General features: G+C 39.0%; 1 protein-coding gene across 1 annotated transcript in view; it reads right to left on the bottom strand.

Annotated features, from left to right (window-relative positions):
- Positions 1-17,887, bottom strand: part of Plxdc2 (plexin domain containing 2) — a 444,295-nt gene that overhangs the window by 246,239 nt on the left and 180,169 nt on the right. The gene's annotated exons all lie outside the window — the stretch shown is intronic.

The following is a 17,887-nucleotide window of genomic DNA, read 5'->3' on the forward strand; positions in this document are numbered from 1 at the left end:
GCTTCCTCAGGTTCATGTACAGAATATTAGTCTCCAGCTGGTAGCAACATTTTGGAGGTTCTGGATAGTTTAGGTGGTAGGGACTACCTGGAAGAAATAAGTCATGGGGACATGCTATTGAAGGTTATACCTATAACCTGATCAAATTTCCCTCCTTGCTTTATCTGCTTCCTACCTACCATGAAGTGTCTAGCCTCTTCCTACACATGCCTCTACCACTATGAAGTTGGCTCAAGCAATCACAGACTGAGCTCTTTGAAACAATGAGCCAAATCAAATCTTTTTTTGCATTTAACTAGTTTTGTTTTCAGGTATTTGGATAACAAATATAGTATGTACAACACACCTATATGATACACCAGACTATAGTAATGGTTCACATGCAGGTCTTGTAAGATCCCATAAACAGGTGCTCAGCTCTGTAGTAATGCATTTCTCTTCCCTCTCCTCATCCTTTGTATGCCCCCATGCACACTTCAAAAATACTCTCTAGGGCTGGATAAATGGCTTAGTGGTTAAGGCATTTGCCTGCTAAGCCAAAGGATCCCAGTTTGATTCTCCAGGACACACGTAAGCCAGACACACAAGGGGGTGCATACATCTGGAATTTGTTTGTAGTGGCTGGAGGCCCTGGCATGCCCATTCTTTCTCTCTCTCAGCCTCTTTCTCTCTCTCAAATAAATAAATAAATAATAATAAAATTTAAAAATTAAAACAAGCTTTCTCTAGCTATTTTGCAAGCTAAAGCCCAAAGGAATGAAGGCAAGGTGTTCTCAACTTCTTTGAGAATAAAATAAAAGTTGAATATATAAGATTTCACAAGTTGTGCTAGGCTGTAAATGGACAGTGATGTTTATAAATGGGTTAAATCACAGTGGAATTTTCTTCCTGTAAATGTGCTGACCTGTCTTGTAGCTTACAAGCTTGATTGCTCATTGCCTACCTCACTTAATAAGCAACACCCTCAGGAGGTCTCATGAATGCTCTTGTTCATCTGTACTGTACTTACCTTGGGATCCTGTCAGAATGGTAAAGGATGACAGTGATAGGCACTTACAGAAAGATATGGGACAGCAAGGAGATCAAATCACACAGGTATTTCATAGCTATCTGTAGGAACTGGCCTTGCTGACCCAGCTCATCACACCAGCACAGGAGAGAAGATTAAATTTAATCATTACTTCTAGTCTTTCATTTCAGTGGGTCATCAGCAAGAGAAGCAGCCTTCTAGCCAGTCCTTACCCAGAGATAGGAATTGGCAGCCTGTGTAACTGGATGGATATGGGTTCAAAGAGGGCTGACAGAACAGTGATTTAATTATGGCTATGATGTTCCCGCTCAATACAAAAACATTCCATGAAGCTGAGATGTACTTAATGCAAACTATAACACCTCTGAGTCAGCTACTTAAGACTTCAGTAACTAAAGGCCACCACAGTGAATCCCAAGCACAATGGTTGAAAATATCTCACTTTCAAACTCATAAAAGTGCTAATAATTCTCCGAGATTGATGGTTAAATCTGGTTTTACCCCAACTATGTAACATTACCTGTAACAAGATTTGGTAGCAGATAGAATCCAAAGAGAAACCGTACTATTGCATAGTGAGCATAGCAATCAAATAGCAAGATCCCACCAGGAGAAAGCCAAGAGTTTTAGAGAAATGCAATACAAGCTCAGTTCACAGACTTCTACAGGGAAAGAAATACAGAGATACAAGGTTGCACATGCTAAGCAAGCACATGCAATTTGTGCTGTCATCACCACTGCAGAAAACAGTTGTCTCCCTCCCTCACTCTCTCTCTTTCTTTTTGTAAACACTCTGGTCCCTACCAAGTATTTAACAATACTCAAGCACTCATTGACCAGTTGAATGAGTGAATGAATTCATTGCTTGCATTGTCTTTGGAACAAGAATTAAGAAATGAAGGGGAATTAACATGAAAAAAGAAGAAAGAAAAGAAAGAAAGAAAGAAAGAAAAAAGAAAGAAAGAAAGAAAGAAAGAAAGAAAGAAAGAAAGAGAGAAAGAAAGAAAAGAAAAGAACACGGAGAAGGCTCCATGGTGTTGAGCGAGTAAGCAGGACCCCTGTTTCCTAGCTCCTCCCACTTCCCTGATGTTGGTTCCCTGCTCAGGTTTGTGTGCAGGTGGGCCTGGCAGTGTGGAGTAGGCCAAACTCCTGTTTCCTGACTAGTATCAGCTCCCTGGTCTGGGTTCCCTGCCAAGGTCTGTGTGGAGGTGGGCCCAGCAGTGGGGAGAAGACTAGACCCCTGTTTTCCAGTTCCTCCTGGCTCCATGGTCTGGGATCCCTGCCCCTGTCTATTACGGGTAGGTGCGGTGGTGTGGAATGAGGAGACAAGAACGATGTTCCCAACACCTCTCAGTTCCGCAGTCTGGGTTCTGTGAGCAGACAGGGTATGGATGGGCACTGCAGTGTGGACTGAGTAGGCCAGACCCCACTGTCCTGAGTCCTACAAGCTCCCTGGTCTGTGTTCTCTGCCCCAGTCTGTGTACTGGTGGGCATGGTGATGTGCAATGAGAAGGCTAAAACTGTGCTATAGCTCCTCCCAACCTCCTGGTCCTGGCAGGTCCCATTGTGCCTTGACTGGGGATGCCTGGTTCCTGTGTGAGATGTGAAATCAGGTCTTTTGCTCTGATATCCTGACTGGCCACTAGGCAGCCAAAATCCCTATTCACCAGAGTCAGAGTATGCATGAGACAAAGGACAAAATCTTGCTTCCTCCTCAGTAAAATAGTCTCCCTAAAATAGGTAGAAAACAATGCAAAAAAAAAAAAAAAAGCCATTGAAAGTCAGAAAACAGAGAAGTCTCCAACAAGGATGTCTAGTCCTACAATGGAAGCCTCCAATGAAATCATAGAGAAATCAACAGAAATTCATTCCAAAATGAAAATACAACAATGAATAAGACCCGATTTAAAAAAAAAAAAATCATTGAACTGGAAGCAAACCATCAAAGAAACAACAATTGTATGCATTAAATTGAACAGAATCAGCTCCTAGACTATTCAGCTTTCAACATTAGGCTTAACTTGATTGAAGAAAATGTTAGAACCCTCCAAAGGGATATGAATAAATTGAAGGTGAGTCAAGAAATGGAAGATCTCAACAACCGGTTAATTAAACTTAATGAAGACTTGATCAAATGAAAGAATGAATTCCAGGAAGCATCAATAAAAGCAGAATTCAAACTGAAACCATACCTAAAACAAAAAAGAAAAGGATGGACACAATAGAAAATAACACAACAGAAAACAAAAAAATATTATTAAAACCTCTCTAGGATATCTCCCCCTCCCCACCCACCAACCCACCGAGTTACTCACGGGAAAGACAGAACCTCTGGCCTGGAAGACAAGAAAGAAGAAATTGATTGGAAGGCCAAAAACTTTGCTAAGTTCAAAAAAATCAAGTGAACAGGATAAGAGAGATCAAAAAACTGGACCTGACTTATGGGTAAGATGGCAGCTTAGGAGCCACACCAAACCAGCCTAGGGAAGGATTTAAGCAAAACCCCAGCAAAATACACTCTTCTTCTGAAAAGTGAAGGAATATAGGTTATTCTTAGATACAGTAGAGAAACTGGAGAGACCAAGACCCACCAGAAAGGAGGAAAATGGCCAGAGTCCCACTGAGGCAATTGTGGCCCGCTATCCACACATGCCCGTCTGGGGCAGTCCCACCAGGTCCACCAGGCAGTGGCAGCAGAAGCAGAAGCAGCAGAGTCCAAGCAACAAATTTTTCAACTTCATGAGCCTTCTTACAAATTTAAGAAATTTGAAGGAAAGACAGCTGAGATCAACTAAAGAGCTACTGAAAGTGCAGCAACTCCAGAAGTCTGAACTCTCCCATCCCCCACCATCAGAACTAGGAACCTCCTCCATTCAGCTCCAAGTGCAGCGCAGCCAGCAGAGTGGATCAGAGGTACAGCTGCACAGCACAGCACTGAGGGACTGAGGCAAACACTCAGCATGGGTGAGATTAGAAGCCAGCCCAAAAGCTTACCCAGATGAAGTTTAGAATTTGCCAGTAAATTATTCCACCCAATCCATTAGAATTCTTGCTTAGCAAGCAAACTCAACACCTATGATTACTTCTGTGGCTTTATTGTTGGACAAGAGCTACACCAGGCACCTTGAACTCATATCCTGAGGGTATATAGAGGTGAATTGCCATATCTGGAAATACTGCAGATAAGTAGAAAATCCAAGCATCAAATCAATTCAGGATGAAAAGGTGCTACAATATAATACAAGAAAGTCAAAGAATTAAGACAATAAATTCCCACCAAAAATGATAAATCCATAAGAAATGATCATCAATGAGACTCTATCTGACCACAATGGGAATAAACTGCAAATCAGCAACAAGAAAAGCTATAGAGCACACAGAAATTCATGGAGACTAAACAGTACACTATTGAATGATCAGTGGGTCATTGAAGAAATCAATAAATTCATAGAGTCAAATGATAATGAGAACACAACATACCTAAACCTTTGGGACACAATGAAGGCAGTCCTAAGAAGGAAATTTATAGCTACAAGGACTTATATTAAGAAATTACAGAATCCACAAATAAACAATTTAATGGTTCACCTTAAGGCCTTGGAAAAAGAAGAACAAGGCAAACCAAAAAGCAGTAGATGAGAAGAAAGCATAAAGATTAGGGCAGAAATTAATGAAATAGAAACCAAAAAAAAAAAAAAAAATCCAAAGAATCAATGAAACAAAGAGTTGGTTCTTTGAAAGCATAAACAAGATTGATATACCCTTAGCAAATTTGACCAGAAGAAAGTGAGAAGAGACAAAAATTAATAGAATTATAGATGAAAAAGGTACCAATACAACAGATACCAAAGAAATTCAGACAATTATAAGGACATGCTTTAAGAATATATATTCCTCTAAATTTGAAAATCTGAAAGAAATGGATGATTTCCTTGATTAATATGACCTACCAAAATTAAATCAAGATGAGATAAACCATTTAAATAGACCTATAACAAGTACAGTGATCCAGACAGTTATAAAAAGTCTCCCACCTAATAAAAGCCTGGGTCCAGATGGATTCACTGGCAAATTTTATCAGACCTTCATGGAAGAACTAACACCAATGCTTCTCAAACTTTTTCATAAAATAGATAAGGAAGGAAGTCTACCCAACTCCTTCTAAGAAGCCAGCATCAATCTCATACCAAAACCAGGCAAAAACAGAACAAAAGAATTAAATTACAGATCAATCTCCTTCATGAACATAGATGCAAAAATTCTGAACAAAATATTGGCAAACAGAATGCAAGAATATATCAACATGATTATTCATCCCAACCAAGTTGGCTTTATCCCAGGCATGCAGGGATGGTTCAACATACACAAATAAATGAATGTTATACATTATATAAATGGTCTAAGCACAAAAATCACATGATCATCTCAATAGATGCTGAAAAGGCATTTGACAAAATCCAACATTCTTACATGGTAGAAGTATTACAGAAACCTTGACTAGAAGGAGCATACCTCAACATAATAAAAGCTATTTATGACAAACCTACAGCCAACATAACACTAAATGGTGAAAACCTTGAGGCTTTTCCACTAAATTCAGGAACAAAACAAGGGTGTCCTGTCCCCACTTTTATTTAATATAGTACTGAAAGTCTTAGCTATAGCAATAAGGCAAGATACACTCATAAAAGGGATACAAATTGGAAAGGAAGAGGTCAAATTATCACTATTCGCAGATGATTTGATTGCATACATAAAAGACCCTAAAAACTCTACCAGCAAATGTCTAGCGCTGATAAACACTTTTAGCAGTGTAGCAGGATACAAAATAAATACAAAGAAATCAGTAGCTTTCCCATATACTAACAAAAAATGGGTGGAGAATGAAATCAGGGAATCTCTCCCATTCACAATTGCCTCAAAAAAAAAAAAAAGTACCTTGGAATAAATTTAACTAAGGAAGTGAAGGAGCTCTACAATGAGAACTTTTAAACACTCAAGCGAGAAATTGCAGAAGACACAAGGAAATGGAAGGATATCCCATGTTCTTGGATTGGAAGAATCAATATTGTGAAAATGTCAATCATACCAAAAGCAAACTACACATTTAATGCAATCCTCATTAATGTTCCAATGGCATTCTTCACAGGAATAGAAAAAAATAATCCAAACTTTCATTTGGAAGCACAAAAAAAAAAAAAAAACCCTCAAATAGCCAAAACAATTATGAGCAACAAAAATAAGGCTGGTGGTATCACCATACCCAATTTTAAGCTATATTACAAAGCCGTAGTAACAAAAACAGCATGATATTGGCATGAAGACAGACATGTAGATCGATGGAACAGAATAGAGGACCCAGATGTTAATTCAGGAAGCTACAGTCATCTGATTTTTGACAAAAATATTCATTGGAGAAGAGACAGCCTTTTCAACAAGTGATGCTGGGAAAATTGGGTATTTATAAATAGAAAGATAAAAATAGAGCCTTGTCTTTCTCCGCAGGAATCAGAAGAATCAATTCCACGTGGATCAGGTACCATAATATCAGACCTGAAACTCTGAAATTGCTAGAGGAAAAGATAAGGGAAGCCCTTCAACGTATTGGCATAGGTAATGACTTTCTGAATATAACCCCACAGGTGCTCCACAGTTTATAAAACAAAATCATCCCAAAAGAGAACTTTCTCTTTTTAGATAGCAGTGATGTTGGGATGACTCAGGAGGCACCATGGTGCTGAGAAGAAGTGACAGAGGAGTGCTCAGCACTGAAATATCTCAGTCATACCTTTCATGACTCAGGTCCCATTGCAGAAGAGGTGGCAGAAAGAATGTAAGAGCCAAAGGAAGGGTAGGACTCCTTACAAAGTGCTCCTTCAGACACAAAATGGCCTGGATATTCATGACATCACAGTGCCGGACACTACCTATACCAGAACATCAAGATAGGAAAAAAAGATGATGACATCAAAATAAAAGAGAGATTGATTGAGAGGGGGAAGGGATATGATGGAGAGTGGAGTTTCAAAGGGGAAAATAGGAGGGAGGGAGGAAATTACCATGGGATATTTTTTATATTTATGGAAGTTGTCAATAAAATAATATTTAAAAAAATCTACTCTACAATAAGACAGAAATAAACACCAATACCATCATAGTGAGAGACTTCAATACTTCACTATCATCACTTGCTAGAGCCCACCAGCAGAGTCAAACAGTACCCGAGGGGGGAGTGAGGATCAAGAAAAAAAGACAAGAGACAAAAGATGAACTTGGGAGGGCTTTCAGTCAATGCTGAAGCTCCAACTTTATTTAGTTGAGCTATTTTGTACTTCTTCTCAGAGCGCTACAATGCAGGCAGAAAAATGTGAATATTTACACAGGATCTCTTGAGAAAGTCACATCCTCCTACACTGGACAAAGACCAGTCAAATCTTAGCCTCCAGCTCAAAATGTTACTTCTTTCTCAATTCCCAGAACCTCAGTTGATATCTAATCACATGTTTGGCAAAACATTCTGCTTTGCTCTGGCCTATTTTACAAGTGTACACAGGTCATACACAAATGTCCAGGCAAATGGGTCCTGACAGCTCCCCCTTTTTTATTTTTTAAGAAACCATACCCTTTTGAAGTCTCCCACTATGATGGTGTTGGTGTTTATTTCTGTCTTATTGTTGAATAGATTTTTTTAAAAATATTATTTTATTGACAACTTCCATCATATCCCCTTCCCCTCTCAATCAACAAGGGAATAATAAAGTTTACATCATAGACTTACCAGACCTAATGGATATCTACAGAAAATTCCACCCCAACTATACAGAATACACATTCTTCTCAGCAGCCCACAGAACCCACGGCAAAATTGACCATATATTAGGCCATAAAGTGTATCTCCATAAACTCAGGAAAATAAGTAACCTCTGCATCATGTCAGATCACAATGCTTTAAAGCTAGAAATTATCAAGAGACACATCAAGAGCTCCACCAGCTCCTAGAGACTAAACAACACATATTTAAACAATGAATGGGCTGTGGAAGAAATAAAAAAAGAAGTTGTAAAATTCCTAGAATTGAATTATAATAAAAATACAACATACCAAAACTTATGGAACACAGTGAAGGCAGTCATAAGGGGAAAATTCATATCCCTAAATGACTCACTATGAAGACAGAGAGATCCCAAATTAATAACCTGACTGTCCATATAAACGTACTGGAAAAATAAGAAGAATCCAACCCAAAGAGCTCCATATAATAATCAAGATTATTAGAGCAGAAATTAATGAATTGGAAACTAAGAAAACAATTTTAAAATGATGAAATGAAGAGAAGATTCTTTGAAAAAATGAACAAGATTGATAAACCTCTGGCCAAATTGATCAAGCAAAGAGAGAGAGAGAGGGGGGGGGGGGAGAGAGAGAGAGAGGTCTCAAATTAACAAAATTAGAAATGAAGAAAGGAGAGAGCACAACAGACATCCATGAAATTGGAAGAATCACCAGGGCATACTTCCAAAACCTGTACTCTACAAAATTAAACAATCTGGAAGAAATAGATGAATTCCTAGACACTTACCACATACCAAAACTAAACTCACAGCAGATTAATTTCTTAAGCAAACCTATCACATCCATGGAGATTGAAAAGGTAATCAAAAACCTCCCCCAAAAGAAAAGCCTAGGACTGGATAGCTTCTGAACTGAATTCTATGAAACCTAGATTGAAGAACTGAAACCAATTTTTCTCAAACTGTTCCACATAATCAGAGACCAGGGACTCCTCCCTGACACCTTTTATGAAGGTAGTATCAACCTAATACCACAACCAGACAGAGAAGCAACAAGGGAAGAAAACTATAGGCATAACTGGGTGTGATGTTGCATACCTTTAATCCCAGCACTTGGAGGCAGAGGTAGAAGAATCACCATGAGTCCAAGGCCACCCTGAGACTACTCAGTGAATTCTATGTCAGCGTGGGCTTGAATGAAACCCTATCTTGAAAAACGAAAGATAGAGAGAGAGAAAATGAGTGTGAGAGAGAGAGAAGTATAGGCCTATATTCCTAATGCAAAGATCCTGAACAAAATCCTAGAAAACCAAATTCAACAACACATCAAAAGCCTTATCTACACTGATCAAGTAGGCTTTATCCCAGGGATACAGGGATGGTTTATCATACAGAAATAGGTCAACATAATATACCACATAAATAAACTGAACCATAAGAACCACATGATCATCTCAATTGATGCAGAGAAGGCCTTTGACAAAATATAACATCACCTCATGATCAAACCACTGGAAAGGATAGGCAGGGAGCATTTATATCTCAATACAATTAAGGCTACATATAAAGCTCTTAAAGCCCAAATAATACTTAATGGGGACAGATTCAAGATGTTCCCATTAAGATCAGGAGCAAGACAGGAGTGCTCTCTCTCACCACTGCTCTTCAACATAGTATTAGAAGTATTAGCCCAAGAAATAAGACAGGAGAAAGAAAGAAAAGGGATTCAAATTGGAAAGCAAGAAGTTGTTAGCCCTATTAACAGATGACATGATCTTATATATCAGTGACCTGAAAGTTTCCAGCGCAAAACTTCTAAAGGTAATAAATTCCCTTAGCAAAGTGGCAGGATATAAAATCAATGCACAAAAATCAGTAGCTTTTCTATGAGAAAAAGCCAAATATGCAGAGAAAGAAATCAGTGAGGCTGTCCCAATTTCAATAGCTGCAAAAAAATTAAATGCCTTGGAATAACACTAACCAAGGATGTAAAAGACCTATATAATAAAAACATTTAAAAAAAAGAAATCAAGGAGGACTTGAGAATATGGAAAGATCTCCCTTGCTCCTGGATATTATTATTGTGAAAATGGCAATTGTACCAAAAGCAATATACAGATTTAATGCAAGACAAATAAAAATATCAGCATTATTCTTCACAAAGATTGAAAAATGATCTCAAAATTCATATGGAATGTCAGAAAACCTTGAATATCCAAACATGTCCTCAGCAAAAACAACAACAACCACAAAAAAAAAAAACCCTCTTGTTGGTATCATGGTGGCATCACCATACCTGATCTAAAGCTATATTACAAGGCCATAGCGACAAAAACAGCATAGTACTGGAATAAAAACAGAAACATAGACCAACGGAACAGAATTGAAGACCCAGACCTTAGGTCAAGTAACTAGAGATACTTGATCTTTGACAGAAGTGCCAATAATATAGACTGGAGAAATGACAGCATCTTCAACAAATGGCATTGGACAAGTTGGATGACCATATGTAGAAAAATGAAATTAGACACACTCATTTTGTCATATACAGAAATCAAGTACAAATGAATTAAAAACCTCAGTATAAGACCTGAAACTTCAACTACTGGAAGAAAAAACTAGACACTCTCCATATTATAGGACTGGGAAAAGACTTCCTGAACAAAACCCCAGCACAACATGAAATTAAACAAGCACTCACCCAATGGGATCTCATAAAGCTAAAAAGCTTCTGTACAGACAAACATACCATAAGCAGAACCAATAAATTAGTCAGTGTATGGGAAAAAATCTTTGCCACCTATAGCACTGTCAGAAGTTAATATCTAGAATTTACAAAGAACTCAAAAATCTAAACAATAAAAATTCAAACAACCCGCTCCAAAAGTGGGCAGAAACTGAATAGGGAGTTCTCAGAGGAAGAATTACAAATGGTTAACACACACATAAGAAAATGTTCAACATTCCTAACCGTTAGGGAAATGCAAATTAAAACAGCTATGAGATCCTACCTTACCCCAGTTAGTACAGTGAACATTAATAAATCAAACGAAAGCAAGTGTTTGCAAGGCTGTGGAGAAATAGGAACACTCAATCACTGTTGGCGGGAATGTAAGCTGGTACAACTGCTATGGAAATCAACATGGAGACTCCTGGAAAGGATGAATATAGAGTTATCAACAGACCCATTTATTCCCTTACTGGGCATTTACCCTAAAAGTTCCACATCTCAGTTCACAGATTTTCTGCTCATCCCTGTTTCTAGCTGTTCAATTCATAATAGCTAAAAACTGGAATCAACCCAGGTGTACCTCCTTGGATGAATGGAGTAAGAAAAAATGACATAGTGAAATTTGTAGTAAAATTGTCAAACTTGGAAAAGATCATTCTAGGTGAACTCCAAAAGTCTCAGAAAACAATTATCACATGGTTTCACTCATCTTTGCTTCTTAACCTGGATTAGCTCAAGTTTCTGACATACCTGAATGGCATCTTGAGGCTTGGATAATAGGGAGGGTAGGGCTTGGGGGAAGGTGAAGGATTGGGGGCACATAACCAAACCCAAATTGAACTAGTACCATAGAATCCTATATCTTGGAAGTCAGGTTAAAAGGTGGAACCCTTAAGAGGACCTCAAGGGGAGCATATGAATTAATGGGCCCTGGAGAGTGTGAGATGAAGCCTAACCTTAAACTTCTCATATTTCCTTTCATCTCTGTCCTTTTCTTTCTTTCTTTTTTTTTTTTTTCTTTTCTCTTGGAGCTGTCCTGTGATTCCCTGCACCAGGATGTGGTTTACATCCACAATGAGCTGTTGATCAGAGAGACCTATTATATCGCCCAAAACAAACAAGACAGACTTCTGTGAGAACACTGATTACCTACCAGAGGTTAATGGTCAGACCCTACTGCTGAAGACACCATATGTTGTCAGCATGGACCACGTAAAGATCTGATTGGAATCCAGAAGAGAGCCAGTCCTCATACAATTAGCTGATCTAGTGCTGCAGGGCGCAACATGAGCTACCAGGGAAAAGTGGCCAACATCTGTCCTAGGAACTTAAAGTCTAAGCACCTCAGAATCAAACAACCTGATGTGATGCTTACACAAGTGCCTCCACACTTCTTTCCATTCCTTTGATCTTTATTTGATGGTAGGCTCTTTCTATGCTGCAGTCTGGTCTAGGCTCCAGATACTGGGGAAACTGAGGCAGGAGGAATGCATATCATTGATCTCAGCACCTGGTTCCTTTTAAATAGGTGTTAATTCCTCTTCTTTAGTACTACTCTTAACATTTCTTGGAGATGTGAAAGACGGGACATATAGTGTCTCATTAACCTCACAGTAATCTAGGAATCTGAAATGCTAGGAAGGGCTGTAGACAGAACGACCTAGCGTCGTAGGAGCGACAGACTATTCCTCAGCTCTCTCAGGTACCCTTTACCTTCCACCCTTTCTTCAAAAGAACAAATACAAAGAAGCTTCAAAACCTAGGAAGGAAGATATATTTCCCATTTAAGCTGACCTCTGAAGACTGTGTTAAGACCTTGTTTTTGTAACACAAACTCATTCTTTAGTAGGATTATTAACAGAATCAGCACACAGGTGAGGCTTTTGCATAAAACATGCATACAAATCGCATAGTATTTACAAGGCCAAATCTCCAGGCTGTTATTGGTTTTATAATTTTTCTTACTGTTTAGTAATGTTTTCTGATTTTTTACCCTTTTGCTTCTTAATTTGTTTAAAAATCTTAGGCTCCATATGTGTGCGTGTGTGTACATACATATTACATATTAATGGGCTTAAGTATGACATTTCCATGCATCTATAGTGTGCAGTGGCCACGTCCTGCATGCACGATGACCTCCTCTCCTCTGCAGACACGTGCCGCTCTTCTAGCATCTACTACATCAAATATTGAAAACAACTATTTACTAGCTCTAATTGGGTTTACAAAGAGTAAACAGGATCCTAGGAAGGGCCAGAGAGGTTTCCTAATGAGAAAATGTGTGAGTTTAGAGCTTGGCCTCTTTGAATATCCAGAGGATTGCTATTGTTAGGCAAATTCTTTTTCCTCTGATTATGTTATGAATAAGCAAGGGGACCCAGTTGTACATACAGAAAACATTACTACATGTTCATAATTCAGTAGTCCATGGTTCATCAAGTCTGAAGACCTAAATTGGCTTAGATTTTGATCCCATTTCTGAATGTTTTTAAGAGAACATAAAACAAGACAAAATGGATGTTTTACTGAAATAAAGAGGAAAACTGGAATAAACCACAGCGTGGTTATCTGTATTGTAAATTATTTTTCTGCATTTCATGTACTTACAAATACATAAAAATATTTCAAATTATTATTTAAATTGGAAGCCAAAAAAATGCTTGAAAAGTAAGTCAGTAGGATGTGCGGGATATAATTCTTCCCTGGCCAGCTGCAGTGAGAACACAATAAACAAGAGGGATCTCAGATGTCTGGCTGAACAGACTGTTTGGGTATACTCCTGTATGGTAATCAAAACACCAATGGAATCCCCTCACAGATCATTCCCTCCAATATTTGGCTACTGTAATTGATTAGACAGCTCACGGAAACACTAAATATATTTGATGACTTCTATATGGCAATAAAACGAGAAATGAAATATATCTAAGTAGATCTCAACACAACTTGAGATAGTCTTTTAGAACTTACAGAAGATACTTCATTCATTTTCTAATAGGACATTACTATAAAAGCCCATAGTGAGTGGTTACCCTGAGAGGAGAACAGAAATGCATAGCCATTGTCCTGTCATTCTTTGTACTATGTGAAGTCTCTTCTGTACCATCTCGTATGCTATATGTTAAAATGAAGCAAAAGGGAAGAAAGCAGTGCAGGGCAGGGTAACTGTTTTATGTCACATCTTAATGACTCTATTTTAAATACCTTGCAGTAAACTGCTATGCATTAAATATATTTTAGCTTCATTTCTACACACACACACACACACACACACACACACAAATGAATGACATGTTAAGCTGCCATGAAGTAAATGCATAAATGGACACACATCTTAGGAAGTGAGAGTCCATCACTACTGTACATTTGACATGCACACTCCTCTGCACTTTATAGGTGGAGCAAGTCAGCACTGAATTCTCTGCAGAAACATTCATACTGATTGCTGCAAGTACATTTACTGGTTAGTCATCCAAGAATCAATGGAAATATTTGGCTCAGTTAGACTTCCATATGGCTTTGCAACTCAATTTATTTCAGAACAGAAGAGGAAATTCTATGCAAAACAGTTATATCCTTGTTTATGTCTAGTAATGAAATCCAGTTGATATTGAGGTTTTAACTTATTCCACTATTCAGTAAATAAGCTAAAGAAAATGGAGTTCAGGGAGAATGTTGGACTTGGGGTTTGGAGGAGTACTAACCTATGTCTTATTAAAGATCCTGGGAGTCTTTCTGCTTCCTGGGTCTGCTAATAGTTCCTTATTCTCCACCCGGCTATGAAACACCCACACTATTGTGACAGCTATTAAACTTTGATTTCTCCTAATCAAGGCTCTGTCCCCACCATGTATAATTTCTCAATAATCTCTATATCAACAATGTGGAGATTACAGCCCTACCCCAACTCAAATCTTTGGGAAATCTTACAAGTCTTTGAAAATCCAACTAAAGGAATCCATCATTTTAAATTAACCATCCCTTGACACTGCCAGACAGAGAAGGCTCATCTGTGTGCTGATTCTGTTCTCCCCATAATCCTGCTGAAGAATGAGTTTGTGTTACAAAAACAAGGTCTTAACACAGTCTTCAGATTCAGTTTAAATGGGAAGTATATCTTCCTTCCTAGGTTGTGAAACTTCTTTGAATTTGTTAGGAAAGGTTGGAAAATAAAGGGTCTTTGAGAAAGCTGAGAAATAGAATTAATACAATAGCTTCTGCCATGCTAGGCCTTCCTTCCTGCCTCTCCTAATTCCTTGGACTAAAGTGAATTACTAAACACTCTTCTCCACTTGAGCCTGGAAAGTTAAAACAGCAAGGCATTAGCACAGCAGATGTAGTTCCTCTCTTCAGAAAGATTTCCTGCATTCATGTCTCTTGGCTGTCATCTAGGGACTGATCATGAGAGAGAATTCTCGATCAGACCTGATAAAAGTGTCTCATGGTGCCTACACTACTTGAGCAAATCATTTATTTTATAGTGAACTACTACCATACTTTTATGAGTCTGGGATTTGGATACATGTCAGGAAGATGGTAGCTACATGACCAATTCCTAGTAAAACCGTAAGGATTGTTGTATGGTTTGGCTAAAAAGTATCCCTCAGGAACTCATGTTTTGAATGTCTGGTCCCAAGTACAAGTGCTTAGGCTCTGACCGTATCTACTATATTAGTCCATTGATGGATTCATAGCTGAGTAGACTTTGAGAGGTGGGAGAAACTGCAGGAGGTGGGACCGAGTTGGAGGAAAACAGATCACTAGGTACCAAAGACTGTGAAGGGGACAGCTTGCCCCTAGTTTCTTTCGCTCTCTCTCTCTCCCTCCTTCTCTTTCTCTCTCTCACATATATACATGTTCTTTCTCCCCCTCCTTATATCCCTTTCTCTTTCCCCAACTTGCCCTTCCCTGCTTCTAGCAACCATGAGGCAAGCAGGTTTATCTCATCACGCCCTTCCACTATTATGATTGGACTCACCACAGGCCCAGAAACTGTACCAGATAACCACAAGCTGGAATCTTTACAACTGTGAGCCTTTCTTCCGTCAGTAATCTTTCTCAAGTATTTTGTCATAGTGATAGCAAGCTGACTAATACAGAGACTGTTTCTCATGAACTTCCTGTGGATAGTTCTCTACCATATTACCCTATGTACCCTCACTTTCCTGATTTTGGTTGTATCCTTCTGCTGTAATAAGTATTGAAATAAATGTGAATTCACACTTGGGATGATGGAGACACCTTAAAACCACCAAACCTGGAGTGATCTTGAAGACATCTGCCACATAAATGTTTCAGAATAGGGACTGAATTATTTACAGTGGTGAGTGTGTGTGTGTGTGTGTGTGTGTGTGTGTGTGTGCTATTTCTGTCCAGTGAATCTAAACAGGGACACTGGTGTATAAGTGTTTATATTTTAAAAATGAAACAATAAACATTCTGACCCTATTATTTTCCATTTGGGGCAATGTCTTAAAAATGTATATATGTAATCTCTGTCTATCTTCACACTTAAAATTTTTTTGTTTATTTTTATTTATTTGAGAGTGACAGACAGAGAGAGAAAGAGGAGACAGAGAGAAAGAGAGGATGGATGTGCCAGGGCCTCCAGCTACTGCAAACAAACTCCAGGTGCATGTACCCCTTGTGCATCAGGCTAATGTGGGTCTTGGGGAATTGAGCCTAAAACTGGGGTCCTTAAACTTCACAGGCAAGCACTTAACCAGTAAGCCATCTCTCCAGCCTTATTTTCACATTTTAATCAGGCATCTATGTCATCAGAGAAAAGGGTAGAAGAAGGAGAAAATCATGTGATGATCTTGAATCCAAACAATGTCACTGATGAACTGGCTCTGACTAGCAACCCTACTACATGCCAGTACTCCTGTTCTCTTTGCTTAGTGAAGTCACCAAGAAATGGAGTACTAATAGTGCTGACAAGTGCTACATAAGCTCTTGGAGGAAAATGGCCAACAATGTTGTGAGCAAGCAGGTGATCCATATATCCTATATGAAAGCAACCAGCTTGACAAGATGTACACACCTGTGCAATGGTGGCACACAGCCTAGGTGGGTAACAAATGGATTTTTGACTGGCTGGAACTGGGAACCAAGTCAGAATCCTCTGCAGACCAAGATTATAGACTCCAAAGAGAGTTTGCCACTAGCCTGAGGCCAAAAGTGAGGCTACATCCATCAAAATCGCTCTAAATTTACAATACTTATATCCTTTAATCTATCGTGATCTCACTCTTCATTGGAGAACCTGGTTTTCTATTTCAGAAAATAGCAAGAACTGAGGGCAGCCAAAATCTATCAATAAGACAAGAATAGAGAGCTGATTCCCTGGCAGGAGATGAACCACCCATCGCATAGCAGCTGGGGCCCACGTGAAACCACAGAGGAATTGGCAAGATAAGCAAGGGCACTGCTTCCACAGCAAGCCTGACAACTAGCACCAGGTGATGGAGACAGACACTGAGGAGACTCAACATGCACCAAAGCAGAAATCCAGAAGCTGCTGACAGCTCAATACTAAAGCAGACTTAAAGCACACCCAGCAAGGCTCAGGGAATTTTGTGGAAGAGGGAGTGGAAAAAATATAGGAGCCACAGTATGGGAGGGAATATCCAGAGGCATTGCCCTCCACCCCACAATGATTGACTGCTGCTCTCACAACTCATAACCCACAACTCCATGGTGAACACCAGCAGTCCCACTAATGAGGGCACTCAGTGGATAGGGTGTTTTCAGTGTGCGATGTATCTGTACAAAGTTTCTAGTTAATTAGAAAAGCCATACCCAGTACATCTTTGAAGAATGAGAACATGGTCTGGTAAAACCAAGGCAGCATGAAGTGGAGGAGAAGAGAACCATTTCAAACCTTGGTGCAGCATCTTGAACATGGTGGGGTACTAGTTGGTGAAGTACATGTGGAAAATTAATAAAATTATGAGGGCTGAGGAGATGGCTGTGTAGTTAAAGGCACTTGCCTCCAAAGCCAAAAGACCCAGGTTTAATTTCCTAGTATGCATGTAAAGCCAGATGCATAAGGTGGCATATGTGTCTGGAGTTCATAAATGGCAAAAGGTCCTGGCTTGCCTGTTTTTTCTTTCTTTCTTTCTCTCTCACTCTCTCAAATAAATAAATATTTTTAAACTGTGAAAATGTTCTCTATCTTCACTTATCTGCCTGTCTCTCTCAGATAAATAAATAAAAAATAAAATATAAAAAATAAATAAGAGGGCTGGAGAGATAGCATAGCAGTTAAGGTGCTTGTCTGAAAAGCCAAAGGACTCAGGTCCTACTCCCCAGGGCCCACGTAAGCCAGATGCA

Source organism: Jaculus jaculus, chromosome 15 (genome assembly GCF_020740685.1).
Source record: "Jaculus jaculus isolate mJacJac1 chromosome 15, mJacJac1.mat.Y.cur, whole genome shotgun sequence".
In the NCBI taxonomy this organism is placed as follows: Eukaryota; Metazoa; Chordata; class Mammalia; order Rodentia; family Dipodidae; genus Jaculus; species Jaculus jaculus.